Here is an 18608-nt window from a genome sequence, read left to right as displayed (position 1 = left end):
TTTCTCCACTCTCTCCAACTACCCATCTTAGGAAACTTATGATCTTGCTATCTCTAGAGATCCAGGATACCTAATACTCTGTTTTTCCAACCTAAAAATTATAAAACACACTTTTTATTGAATTCTTCTCTTTTACAACTGTCACCTTTTACCTCCCAGTGTAACAACTGTTAATCTGAGAAAGACTTGCTTGCGGTAGCAAATGACAGAGAGTTGTGCTCAGGCCCCGTTCTTTTTAATTTTTACTTTTCTGGGAAAGGGAGCTGGGAGATGGGAAGTTAGAGGTGTGTGGCCAAGGGAAACGGGTGACAAGAACTGGCCCTAGGTCACCCTCTGTGGCTTTTCCTATTGAAGTAAAGCTACTGTTTGCATTTTGAAATCACAGTTCGGTATGCAAAGATTTTGTTCAAAATCTCAGAAGGGCTTGTCTGACTCAGAATTCAGAGGAAGTAAGTAGCCAGAAACAGCCCCAAAGAAAAAGGAGCCCTGGTAACCTTTGAACCACCACAACAAAAGATCATTTCACTGGAAGATGGGACACCAGGGACTTAGTCTGGCTTTGCCATGACCAAACAGTACAACCTTGATCTAGAAATCTTCTCTGTCCCTTCTCTTTGCATGAGAAATTTACACGGGATTCTGTCTCAATACTTTTACCATTTTAGGAATCTTTCTTTGGTGCTTTGAGCTTTTAGAGATTGTGATGGCAAAATGTTTTCAACTTAATTGTGCTTCTGTGATAATGCATGACTTAAAAAACAGTTTCTTAGCCCCAGCTTAAAGGTGTCTTAATGGCTGGCCTAGAGATGGTGGAAAGAGTTCTTCTCCTTAAACTTGCCCAATCAAGGTAGTCCTCTATAATCATTATTATAGTTCGACAAGACAAGTTCTACCGATAAACAAACAAAGGGGCAGAAGAAAGAATTGGGAAGTGATCAAAATCATCAGGGGTTTAATTAATTCAAGAAAACTAAGTAATTTTGTGTAGACATCCATATTTTAATTTTTAGTATTTGGTATGATGATAGCAATGTCGAAAGACGCAAAGTGTGGTTCCAAGGTAAAGAAGATTAGTGATCAGACACAAGTGAGTTATAAATAATATGGAAATAATATTGGTTTTAGCCAAGAGCAGATGGCCAATGTCCTACTGTTCTGTAGAGTCACACTGGTGGAATGTGAAACAGTCCTGAGAGCAAAGGGCAGCCCCTAAAAATGTGGGCAGCAACCAAACACAAGGTTTGGTCATGTCCGCCTCACAAGAAGATGTCATTTTTTTCCTCCCTTGAAATCATGCATAGGATATGAAGACTGTCTTCCCCATTGTGACAAATCATAGTAAAGAGGTCATGGCCCAGTTACAGATCCTCCTTTCTCAGATAGTGACCTTCTTATTTCAAAGGTCATGGGAGAAGGACCCTTTCACTCTGTGATCATTGTTTCAAATGCAGACTTTTCCTTGGCCACCAGCCTTTGCAAAGAGATGGAGAGCCTCATGACTACTTAATCAACATTTTAAAAGTTTCGGTTGTTAGCAAAAAAGAGAATGTGACTTAACTAATCTAATACTAAAAGTATCCTGAATGGCTTTTAAAGCTCACAATAGTTCAGGAGATTTTCTTACTCCTTTCTGTTACATTGATTACCATTTGCTTCTTACGATCTTTACAGTTAGAAAAGCGCTTACCCTCTTCTATCCTAAAACCTTGCAACATTTTAAGGCATGGTTTTATAGTCCCAAATTTTACTTTTATCAACGCAATTTGCTTTGACATTTTCCTCATCCTCCTGTACCATCTTTTCTCCTTTTTCATCCTCTGAATCTTCTTTCACTCATCCTCTGTGAAGGGCAAAATCGTATTTACCTCTGACATGCAGCTCGAAAGGATGAATAGTTCAACAAAAGCCAACCAAACAAAATAAAATTGGGGAAGAGAATTATTCAGGCTCAAATTTTCTTTTTGAAGCACCTATCATGTCCCAGGAACTGTTTGACACCTTAAGGTCTATTTTGTCATTTAATCTTCCCACCAATCCTTTGAGGAAAGTCAGAGTTTCTCCATTTGAATGCAAAGAAACTGAAGCTCCAAGAGGATAATTAGTTTTCCCAGAGTAGCGCTAACATTGACAGGTGACCATTTGATCAGGTCTTCCTGTTCTACTCTTGCATTGTTGACACATTGAGGCCCTGGATTTGGGGCAAAACCATTTTTATTTAAAGCTTTCTTATGTTCCTTCTCAAGGTTTTCTCCACAATAACTATTTTCCCCCTATGGTGTGTGTGTGTGTGTGTGTGTGTGTGTGTTTTCAGATTTTATTTATTTATTCGAAAGAGAAAGACTGAGCAGGAGCTGGGGGGTGGAGAGGAGCAGAGAAGGAAAAGCAGACCCCCCACCAAGCAGGGATCCCAGCATGGGGCTGGATCCCAGGACCCTAGGGTCATGACCTGAGCCAATGGCTTAACTGACTGAACCACCCAGGCTCCCCTGTCTGCCCCAATGTTTAATTTGAGATATACTATGACACATGTAGATAAATTTCCCCATGTGTTTGAGAACACTAATCTAACACTAGACAGTTCTTTCTAGACCAGCCCAAGTGAAATATTTGAGCCAGAGGGAATACTGGTTACTTGAAGGAATGGTGGTGACTAAGGCATCAGAAAGCTGGCCTTGGGGAGAAGCCCACCCAAAGCGTGGGCTAGCATAAGTGTCTTGTTTATCATGGCCAAAGTTAGTCATCCTGTTAATCCCTCAGCCTAGACCATCTGTGGGCAGTCACTTCAGAGAATCCATCTCCTGGTCTTTGAGGAGAAAGGGAATGAACTCATCATTCCTGCTTTCCTACCCATGATTGCTACTGAATTAAAGCATCAGGGATGGAAAGAAAGACACTTCTCCCAGGTGTTCCCTTTAAAGAATCAATTTCTGATTAACTATAGATGTCAGACTCTTGGCCTCTTATTTATAAAATTCCTATATGTATCCCTCCATGTGCTTTTAATTTAAAATGCCTGGTCTGTGAGTTTTTTTTTTTTTTTAATTTTTTATTTTTGATAAACATATATTTTTATCCCCAGGGGTACAGGTCTGTTTAAGCCATAAAGTGAGGCAAATTTGCATTTTCATTCATAATTTTACAAAGGTATTTCTGGGTTAGTCAGAGTTATTCAAAACAGAAAAATTGCTACAAGAACTAACCAGTGACTTGTTAAGCCCTCAGGCAAGCGAAAGTCTTCAATTGAAATTCTAATTCCTTAGATAAATTCCATTTGTATCTGAAAAGCTACGCCTTGTGGAAAGACCCTCTTGGTAGTCATTTTTACCCCACTGAATAGCCAGTGGGGGAAAAAATTATTTCCTTTCTTTTACAGATGGCTTTTTAAACACATAAAAATAGAATAAAGTAAGAATCAGCTGATTATTAGAGCTACTATTATTCATATTTATAGAGGCAAATTATAATACTATAAATTTGTAAAAAAATCATATTTTAGGAATTCAAAGCATTTCCTAATATCTTTTTCTTTCTGCCTCTAAATTTCTGTTTGAAGATGGTTTTGGGGTCGATATACCTCCCTTTTCAACATTCTCAGCCCAGTCGGGGGAAAGAAATTTCACATTCCAGAGAGTCTCTCTGTTCCAGCATAGGAATCAAATCACAGGTTTTGTGAACTGTAGTGCCCTGCCTACTTTTGTTTTACATCCAGTGGACCTGATGTCACATTATTAACTCTTTTTATTGAAATATTCACCGTGAAATTCTCTACCATGGGATACTCTATTACTTACTAAACAACTGATAAAGTAATGAACTACAACAACTCTGTGAGTAAACGTTAATAGAACCCATTTTAAAGATGAGAAACTGAACCTCAGAAAGGTTTTGTAACTTGCCTCAGGTCACACCATTCATAAGTATTGAAGCCAAAATGTCAATGGGGTAGCTGATTCCAGAGGTGATACCTGTAACAATTATGTTCCCAAGCCCCCATCTCACCTAGCGCAACGCTAGTTTGCAATGTCTCCAAAAATGCATTTCAAACTTATCAAGGGTCATTTATATTAAGTGTTTGGTGTTTATTTTATAACTCCACACAATCCCAGTCATAAATCTGTACCTTAAAATTCTATTGCCAAAAACAAACAGTAAATCCTTCTGAGTTTGTCTGACATCAAAAGGACGTTGCTTCAAGCATACAGGGACTAAGCATTTAGTCGATGAAAATGTCACTGTGTCTTATACTGAATGGCCTTTTCAGTGGCCATAGAAATGAGAAATACATCTTCTGAAACCATACAAAGGAGAAAGGATCTGCTGCCCTTATTCTTAGCAGTAAAACTTTGCCATGAAATCATCATTAACGTGTCACTGGTGCTGACAACCCACGATGAAGAGGCATGCAATGTGTTTTCAAGTCAGGTTTTGAAGGACACGAGTCAGAAAAAGCAGACTTAGTGAGGTGGCTTACTATTTTCTTGGTGAAGGTGAAAATTGTAAATAGGAGACAACATTTCTGTTACTACTAACATGAAGATTATCATAGACTTTACAAAACAGCAACAATAATGCGTGCTGTCCACGCAAGAAGTTACAAAGTAAGTGAAAATACGTTATTGTTGCACTCAAGGAGTTCCCCCTTATTTTGTGTATCCCAGTAATCCTCATTTGCATTGGTTTCCACCTCCGATGCAAACAATGCCTTATGGAATCATCTACTCCCTACAGAAAGGCCTTCCCACCCTGCCTCCTTGACTCAGGCTCCTTCAAATTGTCCTCGGATGGATTCCTAGCTTGATCTAGTTAACTCACAAATCTGACTACCATCCTGTGCTCTACTCTAAAAGTTTTACACACAACCTGCCCCCCCCCCACCCCCGTCCTTTGCTTGCAGGGTAAAACCTCTATTTCTCTGGGCAGAATCTTCCTTCCCTCCATGCTCAGGTCTCGGGCTCTCTGACCTTCTTCTGGTTCCTGACACCACAACCGACGCACTGGTATTGACTATCTTTGCTTCTTACCTTATTTTCCCTCCACAATGATACACAACCCAATGTAGCACTTATTCTATCCTATTTTACTTTTCTTTTTTTTTTTTTTTAATTTTTTTAAAAAAGATTTTATTTATTTATTCCACAGACAGAGATTACAAGTAGGCAGAGAGAGAGGGGGAAGCAGGCTCCCCACCAAGCAGAGAGCCCCATGCGGGCCTCGATCCCAGGACCCCGGGATCATGACCTGAGCCGAAGGCTGAGGCTTTAACCCACTAAGCCACCCAGGCACCCCTTTACTTTTCTTTTTATCCCGTTTAGCACACTTAACATACTGCACTTATCCATTAACAATAGCTAACTCCTACTTTGTGCCAGGTATTATATTAAAAATTTCATGTGCATTCATTCTTATGTCCTCACAATGAACATATGAGATAAGTACATTTTTAAAAATTTTATTTTATTTATTTATTTTTGTAAGAGGAAAAGAGTGAGAGAGAGCACAAGAGTAGGGTGAAGGACAGAGGGAGAAGTTGACACCCTGCTGAGCAGGAACCCCCCCCCCCCCCCACCACGTAGGGCTCAATCCTAAGAGCAGAGATCATGATCTGAACCGAAGGCAGATGCTTAACCAACCGAACCACCCAGGCACCCCAGAGATGGGTACTTTTAAACAAATATTATAGAGGAACAAGCTAAGATGCTTAAAGGCTAAGCAATTTGCCTAGCCTGTATTTGGGGCAACTAGTAGAGCTACACTTTAAATGTGAGTAGTCTAACTCAAAAGTCCATATACTTGACCATTACTTGGTGTTCAAACAATATCTGGAGGCAGTAGAGACTCTCACTCATTATCTAAGCACTGAAATCAGAGATACAAGCTAACATCATAGCTATTACATTAAGGAAATGTATGCCAGACATGATATTCACTATTATCGCCTAATATTACCTGGTAGATCACTAATATTATAAACAGATAATAATAGAATCTACCTCAGAAATATGTGGGAAATAAAGGAAATAAAATATGTGTAAAGCCTTTGGTACAATGCCCTGCATGTTTTAAACCTGTAGTTTATGTCCTTGATTATATAATTGAGTTTCTAAATTAACTTGTTTTCTAACTAACTTTATTTCTATTTAACATTTCCTTTTCTTATTCTTTTTAAGATGTTATTTATTTTATTTTAGAGAAAGAGAGAGTACAGTGTGGGTGTGGGGAGCAGAGGGAGAGGGAGAGAGAAACTCAAGCTGACTCTGTTGAGCGTGGAACCTGATGCCAGGCTCGATCTCATGACCCTGAGATCACAACCTGAGCTAAAGCCAGAGGAGCGCTTTAACCGGTTGCACCATTCAGGAGCCCCTCTATTTAACATTTCTGACATGTCTTATAGTTAGTGTCAGAAGAAACTTAGAAACTATCTTTTTTTCTCTCCAAAAGGTTGCTACTATTTCAATGTGAAATTTTATACTCAATGGTGTATTAAAAATGAAAATAAGACTAAATAATTTGACTCAATAAAAATGAATTTCCCTGTCTTCTCTCCCTTTTTTGTCATCACTAACTACAACATAGGAATACATCTCTCATCCTTCTAAACACTTTCCAAGACAAATCCTAAAACTCACTATCCAACATTAAAGTTACATTCTCTAGTTTTATTGCTATACATTCCTTGCAATTTATTATAAGTCTTTGTTGTCAGGAATTTTGCATTCTCCTTTGGAAAAACAAAAACAAACAAAAACCTGCTAACCATCTAACCATCCCAGCTCTGCTTCCTCACTGAAGTTTCTAACATTATCTGTGTGGATTTCCATGTTTAACACATCTTACATGAGCTGGTGAGTGAAATCAATAAAATTGTGAAGCACCCAAATGCAGATATACCCAAATACAGATAATCTTTGTAAAGGAAAAATAGAGGAAGAATAGCTACTTCAGACATAATTAGGGTGACCGGAGCCATGTGGAGTTCATTTTCTTGCTTGGCTGTCAGTCAAAGTTGGGGATCTTGTAAAAGGAAGCACTAAATTATGAAAAACAGGAGTCAAGCTGTACTCATCTCTAAGCTCACACCAAAGTGAAAATAATTCATATAACTTTTTTTGTTTGATGAGCTGGAAAGAAGACCAGGTAGGAATTTTCTAGAATGGAAGAAATGCAGAATCTGCTTTTTCACAAATATTGTGATAACATTCATTCCAACATTACAAGGTTATTTCCAAGGCCTGGCAAACAGCCCATATTCATATTGCCTGACTGGTTTAAATAGAGTTAATTCTTTCTGATAGAGAAATTTTATGTAACAGATGTTTCACAAACCTGTGTTGATTTAATAGCCAATCTGTTATATACAAGATGTCATCATTTTGAAAAATAACTTCTATGGAAGTATCTTCTTCATAATTTAAAAATATGATGTCAAATGAATTTTTTTTTTAGATTTTAAAGTTTGTATGTTACAATTTAAAATATGTATATCTGTGAAAGCATGTGGTTTTGAACTACTGATCACTGACTGTTGCTTGGATAAAGGAAACTTTAAGAGCCACCAAGCTTAAGTGGGATACAAAGTATTGCCATTTTATGAATATTCCTACATAAAGTAAGTTAATGAAATGAGAGTTCATATTTTATCTCATGTGCTTTGGGCAATTACTTTTGCTATGAAATCTAAGACATCAGCTTTCAGTTAATATCTTAAAAAAATAAAGAAATTGCCATGGACTGAATCAAGCATGCCACTTTGTGTTTTTTCCCTCCTATCTGGCACCAATATATTACTTTAAAAACAGATACATTCTGAGATTTTATCTCATGAAATAAATTACTTAATTCATACTACAGTAATACTAAACTTCCTTAATGAGCTCAAATAAAATATAATTACTTTGATGATTCTTCTTGCTCATAAAAATGGTTTCTATTTATTGTGATATAAAAATGCTGTTTATGATGACATCTCATTTATTCCTTGGAAGATACTCCCTGATACATTCCATATGCTTACATGCATTTGTAGCTGACATGGTATAGAGTTTTCAACCTCTGCTCCATTTAAAGGTCCCTCGTGAAGGTATATATGTGAAGGTATATATGTATATATACACATATATACATATATGTATATATGTGTAGGTATATATGTATATATACCTATACATATATGCTTTAAGATATTAACATATATACATATATGCATATACGTGTATGTGTGTGTGTATATACACGTATATATATACGTGTATATATACATATATACATATACATATGTATATATAGGTACATACACTATATATATATATCTGAAACTGAAAGTGGATCATCATTAATCATTTAACTTTGAAATTCTTAGAAATATTTCAAAATACAGCAATTGTTGGCACACGATGCAAATTTATTGTACGACACCATGGTACAAAGATAAGAGCTCACAATTAGAAATTCTAAGTTCCACCACAATTAGATATGTGACTTTAATAGTTAGTTTTTCAGGTCCTCAGCTTCCATAACTGGAAAAATGAAAGTTTATTGACTGATTTCAAGATTCTTTCTATATTTGAACATTTCCTGATTCATATCTGGCTCTTTTACTTCTACTAGAAAAAAATATATTTTTATATTTGTTCTTGTAGGGAGGGAATTGCTTCTTAAAGAACCTTTTTTCTTTGGAGAAAAACAACTTTAGTCCATAGAACTTCCACAAAGCTGGCTATCCCATTAAAGCAGTTATTGCTTCTTACAGACTTTTCTTTCTGAGCCTTAAAGACATTTCTGGCCAGAGACAGGGTATAGATGAAGATAAAAATATTTTAAAACCTTGAAAACAAAGGTACAAACAAAAACTTGTTCAGGAGGAAGGAAAAGAAAAAGAAAGGAAAGACACTCTCAAGGGAGGAAGACAAAGTTCTCATAATTAAAATTTCTATTTGTTTAGAAAAAACTATTTTCTAAGTTATTCCTCAAGTGTGTAACAATGTAAGAGTTTAACACTGTCTTTGGTCATTATCTTTTTTTTTAAATTTGAGCTGCCAAATGATAGTGGCCAGTTTCTGTTCTGGCCTGTTCTGGTGATTCTGCAATAGCAACACTGTTGTTCGCTGCCACAGAGCTCCGTAAAAGGATATTGATTGATGGCTCTGTCTATTCTTCTATACAGATGCAAATTGTGTTTGCATTAATATGAATATTTTCTAGATACAAAGGGAACTATTTCTTTTATAATTATGTAATAATATAATGATGAATATTAATATTTTCTAAGTTTAAATGTACATTAAAACACTACAATTAAAACTTATCTCATGATGTTCTGCTATGGGCTTATTCTTTGCCTTTCTATGAATCTTATATTGTGTTGTTATTCACATTGATAACACCAGGAGGCACATAGAGGAGAGTCTGCTTCTGTTACTATGGTAACTATTAGACATATTTTAAAGGAGAGCAACCATCATGTATGCATAAACTTAAAATATTTACCATCCACCTTTTTTACAATTGTTGTAGAAAATTACATATGACCATTCAAAGTCGTCTGCTTCCTAATTTTCTTCTCAAGGAATGTGTAGTTAGTCGTGACGATATGAACAGCTGAATTTTTTAAGGATGATAGACCACAACTTCTGTTTTTCTTTAAAAATATTTAAATCATTATTAAGTACATAGGCTCTAGAGACAGCTTGATCTGACTCAGGTCATAACTCTGTCACTTATTTGATGTTCCTTGTCATCTATAACATAATAAAAATCATAAGAAGAAACTGGAATATTTAATGGGTATATTTTATTTGAATGTGCTGACCAAAATCATTTTTAGAATGAGGAGACAAATAAATTTATCTTGTAGCATTTACTTGTTTAAAGTGCCATCATTAACATCTTAGGAAGGTACTCCTTTCCACATCATGAATTATAGGACTATATTAATACAGATGCTTTCTCCTTGAGCTTGTATTTTCAGTATTTTATTTACTGCCTTTTTCAACAAATATTAACTGTGAGTTTCAGGCACTCTGCTAGGTTCTGGAAGACAACTATGAGTCTATTAAGAAAAGGATCCAAGGTGAAGCCCTGAATCTCTGTATTATGTGGACTTTGGGTAAAGAAGAATAATTGAGAAAAGGGGACTAAGAAGGGCCAATTCTTTGAAATGTAATAGAAACAGGCGATGTCATGAAAGATGAGTAAAAATAGTTCACTTAGTGGCCAGAGGTAAGGAATGTAACTAATGGATAAAATATAGTAAAAATAGAAAATGAATATAGTGTATTTGGAAACATGGAAGTTATTGAATTTGGAAATATGGAGGGACGCCTGGGTGACTCAGTGGGTTAAGCCTCTGCCTTCAGCTCAGGTCATGATCTCAGGGCCCCACATCGGGCTCTCTGCTCAGCAGGGAGCCTGTTTCCTCCTCTCTCTCTCTATCTGCCTCTCTGCCTGCTTGTGATCTCTGTCTGTCAAGTGAATAAATAAAATCTTAAAAAAAAGAAAAAGAAACATGGAAATTCACTGACCTTGAAAAAAGCAGTTTTGATGATAAAATGACAGAAGCTAGAATAGAATGGGCTGGAGTTTATTGCAGATTGTTTTTTAATTAAAAAAAATCATCAGTGGGGGCACCTGGGTGGCTCAGTCATTAAGTGTCTGCCTTCAGCTCAGGTCATGATCCCAGGGTCCTGGGATCAAGCCCCACATCCGGCTTTTTTTGGGTGGGAAGCCTATTTCTCCCTCTCCTACTCCCCCTGCTTGTGTTCTTTCTCTCACTGTGTCTCTCTCTATCAAATAAATAAAAATATTTTAAAAAAATATTGTACATCATTGATGTTAATTTATACACAATTAGTGCATGTGTTTTAAGCGTACTATTTGATGAGTCTTGTCAGATATATACATTGATCATACGAAATATTTCCTTTACTTTTTACCCCAATTCCCAGGCAACAGTTGACCTGAATTTTGTCCCTATGGATTAGTTTGCATTCTTTAAACCTTTATGTAAATGAAATCATACAGTATGTACTCTTTTGTTTATGGCTTCATGAACACTACCTGATGATTTTCTAAAATTCATCTACTTTCTTTAAGTAGTAGTTTATTATTTTTTATTGGTGATGGTATTCTATTGTACCATTATACTTATTTTATTTATTTATTTTTCATTTATTTATTTACCTATTGATGGACACTTCAAAAATTCTAGTTGGGGGACGCCTGGGTGGCTCAGTTGGTTAAGCAGCTGCCTTCGGCTCAGGTCATGATCCTAGCGTCCTGGGATCGAGTCCCACATCAGGCTCCTTGCTCGGCGGGGAGCCTGCTTCTCCCTCTGTCTCTGCCTACCACTCTGTCTACCTGTGCTGGCATGCTCTCTTTCTCTCTCTCTCTCTAAAAAAAAAAAAAAATTCTAGTTTTTTTTTTTTTTTTTGGTGTTTTGTTTTGTTTTGTTTTTGCTATAATAAAGAAATAATGGAACATTTCCGTAAAACTCTCTGTGAAGGCATATATTTCCATTTCTCCTGGATTAATACTTTTGAGCAGAATTGCTAGATTCATGATAAATCTTTATTTGTTTAAGAAATTGCCAGTTTTTCAAAGCAGTTGCACCATTTTATAAAAACATCATCAGTGTGTGAGAGTTCCAGTTGCTCTATAATTGGTATTGTCAATACTTTTAATTTTAGACATTTTAGTGATTATATAGAGATAGCTTACTATAGCCTTAATTTGCATTTCTCTAATAATTGATGATGTTGATCAGTTTTCATCTTCTCATTGGCTGTTTATAACTTTTTTGTGAAGTATCTGCACAGGTGTTATGGCCTGAATTATGTTCCCAACCCCAAATTCATGTGTTGAAATTCTAACTTCTGGTACCTCATAATATAACTGTATTTGGAGATAAGATCTTTGAGGAGTGATTAAGTTAAAATGAGGTCTTTAGTGTGGGCTCTGGTCCAATCTGACTGTTGTCCTTATAAGAAGAGGAAATTTGGACACACTGAGAGATGCCAGACAGATGCACAGGGAAACAACCGTATGAAGACACAACGAGAAGGTGACGATTTGCAAGCCAAAGAGAGAGAGAAACCTTCAAAGAAGCCAAACCTGCCCATATCTTGATACAGGAATTCTAATCTCCAGAACAGTGAGAAAATAAATCTCTATTGTTGAACTAACAAGTTTATAGTATTTTTAGCTGTATGCTAGGGATATGAAAACTCTAGAAAACTAATCCAACAAATCTATGTTCCCTCATCCTCTTGGGCTCTTTGTCTATTTATTAAACTGCAAGAGTTCTCTATAAATTCTATAAATATATACATCTTTTGTCAAAGATATTGAGAGCATTTCCCTCCATTCTGTGGTTAGCCTTTTTAGTTGCTTAACAATATCTTTCAAAAAGAAAATGTTTTAAATTTTGATTTAGTCTGATGAATCATTTTTATTTCAGGGTTTTTATTAGGGTTTTTAGAGTTTTTTATATTTTTATCTAAGGAATCTTCATCTTTTAGGCTTACAATATTTTCCTGCATGTTTTCTTCCGGAACTTTTATAGTTTTAGTTTTTATATTTAGGTCTATGATTCACATCAAGTTAACATTTGGGCATAGACAAAGATTAAGAAAAAAAAAAAAAGGAGAAGAAGAAGAAGAAGGAGAAGAAGAAAATAAAAAATTTCCCCCTGCATGAATATCTAATTGTTCCAAGATTTTGTTGACAAGATTTGTTGACAAGATTTTACTTTCTCCATTGCATCACCTTGGCACATTGTTGACAACCAACTGAAAGTAGATATGTGGGTCTAGTTCTAAAATCCTCATTTAGTTCCCTAAATCTCTCTTTTTATTCTTCTGCCAATACCATACTCTTCTTAACTATTATAACTTTATAGCAAACCTTGAAATCTAGTACTGTAAACCCTCCAAGTTTGGTCTTTTTCTTTTTAAATTGCTTTGACTATTCTAGATCAATTGGCACTTACTTTATGAAATTTTCCCTTAAGATTTCCTGTTTTTTGAATACTATTATAAGTTGAATTATATCTTTTCTTCCTTTTTCCAATTGATTTCCTAGTAAATAAAAATAAAATTAATTTTAGATTACTGATTTTATTGACCTAGGTAAATTCACTTACTAATTCTGTTTTTAAAAGATTTTATTTATTTATTTGACCAGAGAGAGAGATCACAAATAGAGCAACAGGCAGAGGTAGCGGGAGAAGTAGGCTTCCTGCTGAGCGGAGAGCCTGATGGTCTCCATCCCAAAACCCCGGGATCATGACCTGAGCAGAAAGCCAAAGTTTAACCAACTGAACCACCCAGGCACCCCCCACTTACTAATTCTAATAGCACTTTTGTAAATTTCTTATGATTTTCTGTGTATACATCGTATCATCTCTTTATGGGTTGAATGTGTTCCCCGAAAGACACATTGGAGTTCAAACCCCTAAATGTGACCTTATATGGAAATAGGATCTTTGCAGACTCCATTAAGTTAAGATGCGATCTTTAGTGTAAGCCTTAATCCAATCGAATTGCTTATTATAAGAAAATGGCCATGTAGAGACATAGACACACTGAGAAAACACCATTGAAGATGGAAGCAGATACTGGAGTTGAAAGGAAATAAATGCCGGGGACTAACCGACACCACCAGAAGCTAGGAACAGACTAGAAAGGATTTTCATTCTAGAAGTTTCAGAGGACCATGAACCTTGATTTTGGACTTCTAGCCTCCAGAATATTTTTTGCTGTTTTTAGCCACCTAGTTTGTGGTACTTTGCTGTGGCAATCCTAGGAAAAAAATATTTTTCTATAAATAAAGTCAGTTTTACTTCTTTCCAATCTCTATGCCTTTTCTTTCTTCTTCTTCTTCTTCTTTTTTTTTCTTTAAGATTTTATTTATTTATTTGACAGACAGAGATCACAAGTAGGCAGAGAGGGAGGAAGGGGAAGCAGGCTCCCGTTTGAGCAGAGAGCCCAATGCGGGGCTCGATTCCAGGATCCTGGGATCATGACCTGAGCCAAACGCAGAGGCTTTAACCCACTAAGCCACCCCTATACCTTTTATTACTTTTTCTTGTTTTATTACAATGACTAAGGAATCTAGTAAAATGTAGAATAGAAGTGAGGAGATGGTACATTCTTGTCTTGATCCTAATCTGAGAGAATATGTATTCAGACTTTTCACCATTACATACGGTGTTATCTGTGGGGTTTTGTCAGGTTAAGGAAGTTCTCTTCTATTCTTAGTTTGCTGAGAATCTGTTCAATTGTACCAAATACATCTATTTAGAGAACCATAAAGTCTTTCTCTTATGTTTTTTTAAGATGGTGATAAATTCTCAAATGTTAAACCAAAGTTTTCATTACAAGAGGAAATCCTACTTTGTCAAGAGTATTTTTCTCTTTATCTGTCATTATATTCAGTTGGATAATACTAAATTTGTAGGGAATTTATTAAAAAATTTTGTGTCTGTGGTCTGCAGTTTTTTAATTGCAATGTTTTTTCTAGATGTGGTGTTAATATAACGCTGGACTCTTGAAAAGGTATATCTAGGTGAATGTTCAGACCTGAGAAGTACATGTATTGCAGCTATTAGTTTAGGTGATTGATAGTGTCATTTAGATCTTTTGCAGATCCTTGCTGATTTTCCTGTAGCTCTAGTAAGGGCTTACAGTGTCTCGTTAGCTAACATTCTGTAAAACATCACCTTCATCCAAGGGATCTCTTTTGAGGTAAATGAGGTGAGACAATGGACATATGATATTGAAATTCACTGATTTTGCCATATATTGAAAATCTGGAAGCTTTTGATCTGATAAAATATGGGAAAAGTCTCATAAAGTTGTAGCTAAATGTTAGTTAGAAATAGATACCCTATAGAAATGAAGTTACACCAACAACTTTTTGACTGAGTTTTCTCAGTGGTCAGAACTGCTCGAAAACCAGAAGTACTGGGGAATTAACCCGCTTTAGGAACAATTCTTAGCCAATGACAGTGGAGCTGGCGTATGAACCATCTGGTTCCTTTGCCTCTAGGGTGGACCAACCCTGAGGCTTGTGTTCAAGCCTTATTGCCTGCTAGAGTTTCATGGAATTAAGGGGCTTACACAATGGTAATTTGCTTGTAAAATACCCGTATTAGGTCCAACATCTCTATTGTCTTATTGGTGTTTCTTGGTATCACTTCCAAATAAATTTGTTGCACTTTAACCCTTGTTTCGGGGCTTGCTTCTGGGGGAACTGAAACTATGACAATATATCCAGTGCCATGGAAAGAACATTGTGGCCTGACTCAGATCACTGGATCCCTAAAGTTTCACCAACGTGCCAGGTCCCTGGATCTCTTTAAGCTTTATGGGCTGGCACACATGTTTTTCACTAGGGCATCCAGAGTATTTGCCAATACTTGTTCACTGAATCTGATTAATCAGTAGTATCATCTTACATAACAAAGCATTCTTTATTATATATGTCTAATATAAAATTAATATGTGCCATGAGCCCTATATCAAAAGGGTCTATTCAAAATATTTAACAACTTGTATGGCACCTAAGTTGGCTATAGGGCTGGATTCTGTGGAGGTCCCTTGCTGGACCAGGGGCAAATCTTTATTACTAGATCTTGGAGAAGCCCAGGAGCTCCTGGAGAAGCCATGGGTTGGCCAATGCCCTTGAGGGGGTGGCTCAAAATGGGCCAGAAGGAAGGACAAAGAGTCCTAGCCATAATGACATATCATCTGAAGTTTTGTGCCTGAAGCAAGCACTACTCCTAAAATTTTTAATCTCATCTTTCTAAAGCCAATTTGAAATGGATTGTCTATCACTTGTAAAATTAATTATTATAGCTGGTTCATGACCAAGTTGAAGTCTAAGAAATCATCCTCAGTGCCTCATCTCTCCTGCATAGCTCAGATACTTCCAACTTGGTCTTCTAAGTATTTCTCCAATTTATCCTCCCCTTTCTAGTCCTGTTTTAAGGCCTTCATGATCTTTTCCTGAGCTATTTCAGCTGCTTCTTAAGTGATCTTGCTGTTTCTGGTCTTGTCTTTCTCAAATTCACACTTTTTTCCAAATTTAACTACATCATTTCCCTTCTTAAAATCAGTTTTGCTCTCCATCGCAGCAAAATGGCGGCATGATCTTCACCATCAGATAGTCAGCCTGTTTTTCTTCATCTCGCAGCACTGCTGCGTTGGCTTCAGGTTTTAGTGACGTCAAGCTGCATGCATTTTCTCTCACGCATCGTATTCTCTCTCACTTTCCTGCTTTTAGTTACAAGTTCTTGTGCCCCTTTTTCCCAGCTGGCTCATGTTCATTTACATATTAAGTCACAGCTCAGACAGGATCTCCCTCTAGAAACTTTCCCAAACCCTGGTGTTGAGTGAGGTGAATGTCTTCCGTGATCCCAACAGAGTTTGGGAACATGCCCATCTCCTCATTTACCATATTGTGTTATAATCATCTGTTTATATGTTTTTACCACCCACTTGAATCCCCAAATTTTTGAGACAGAGGTTGTGTCACAAAGCAAGGCACATGTCAGATGTTCATTAAATGTTTGCTAGGTAAATAAATGCATATACATGTAAACTAATATACAAATATGATGTTTTAAAAACTATGTTTTGATTAACGTCAGCCCTATTGGTATAGGTGAATGATATCCCAAAAGCTCTTTTGAGTATAATAGAGCTCTTTTAGGTATATGATTATTAAAGGCTAAATTAACCATATTAATTTATGGTTGTAGTTGTATTAGAAGCATAAACTAAAAGGTAAATTGCTATTATATCATTAGACTATTAGACAACTCTTTCTTGAAAGTATGTGTAACAAGTACGAAAATTGGAGTTTTATTACTTCCTTGATCCCAAGGTAGCCAATGGAAAAATTGCCAAGAGTGGTTTTTGATCAAATGACAATTGGTGGGTTTCACTCACACAAGTAGGATAAGATTAAAAAATGTGCATCGAGTCAAATGTTAATAGGCCAAATCTTATGAATGCATCCAAAATCTAATAGATTCCAAATAGGATGTGTATATCATCGAGCTACCATGTTCCCTGTTACCAGATCCATGGTTATGTAGGAAAAACTATTTATTTAATTTTTGATGATAAATATTTTTTCTTTTAAGATGTGTACTCATATATCTGGAAATGTTTACAAACATTTTTTCACTGTTAAAAAAACTATTATTGTTCAATAGGCATTTATTAAGAGAATATAATCAGTAAATATTATAAGTAAATATTAGAATGCAGTGAATTCATACTTTAAAAATGCTGATAAGTTCTTTCCCCATCTTTCCCTTCTCACCAATAAAAAAGTATACAGAAGTCAAGGCAATTCTAATATCATACAATAAGATAGATGAACCAAAATTTAATTCTCATCTTATATATTATGCTTAGCTGGTTCATAACTTAAAAGTTAATTAAAATGAAAATATGTACTGAAGTAGGCTAGCCACTAGAGGGATCACTTCTCTGAAATGATTATTTTATGTGAGAGATTCCATTAAACATTAACAAGCACTTGTTGAGGGCTTATAATGTGGGTCACCCAGTACTAAAAGGAAAACATGTTGTTTCTTACATATTGAGAGACTCATGGGGGAATACATTCATAATTACATTTTTTATAATAAAATGTTGAAGTTCTGAAGAAGAGAAGTATGAACAATCGCTGGTAGTTGACGGTCCTTGTAACTGCTCCAAAAAATATCAAGAATATTGATATCAAACTCAGTATCAATCAAACGAATATTGAGATCAAACTCTAGAATTGTAGAAGAAGGGTTGGAAAACTAACACTGGTTCTGTCTCAGAAGACAAGAAGCAGTAATTCTTAATTTTAGTTTCAACAGTTGAAGGTGTCTCGTAGTAAACTTTGAAATTCTACCTATTCACAGACACTCTATGGACTGTTTAATAAGAGCCTGAGCACAGTTGGAACACACAAGCATGTTGTGTGTACAAACCCCTTTAGCATAGTGTACCAAATTCTGAAAGGAAAAAGAGCTGACATCCACAGAATATAGAAAGGAAATTTAACATAGATGGGTGGGGGCAGGGTGGCTTTCCCAGAGAGAGGTAGTTCTAAGCAGAGGTCATCAAGACCTCACAGGAGATATTCAGGTAAATACAGGGTGGGAGAGAATTCTTTTTTTTTTTTTTAAAGATTTTATTTATTTACTTGAGAGAGAGACAGTGAGAGAGAGCATGAATGAGGAGAAGGTCAGAGAGAGAAGCAGACTCCCCATGGAGCTGGGAGCCCAATGCGGGACTCGATCCCGGGACTTCAGGATCATGACCTGAGCCGAAGGCAGTAGTCCAACCAACTGAGCCACCCAGGCGTCCCAGGGAGAGAATTCTAATCAGAAAAAATATATCATATGTGATGACCTGGAAGCCAGGGGGAATGCAACTCACGGAGGGAATTAAAACAAAGATATGCAGAATGACTTGCTCTTGAGGATTAAGGAAGGGGTGGGTTCATCAGGAAAGGCGGAGCCCTGAGCAGAGTTTGCCTGCGTTTTCTAGGGGTTTTGTCCTTGGGTTTTGTCCTAGGGGCAAGAAGGAGTAGAACAAATGATCCCA

The sequence above is a fragment of the Mustela nigripes genome, chromosome 1, assembly GCF_022355385.1.
Source record: "Mustela nigripes isolate SB6536 chromosome 1, MUSNIG.SB6536, whole genome shotgun sequence".
Classification (NCBI taxonomy): Eukaryota; Metazoa; Chordata; class Mammalia; order Carnivora; family Mustelidae; genus Mustela; species Mustela nigripes.
This window is presented reverse-complemented; position numbering follows the sequence as displayed.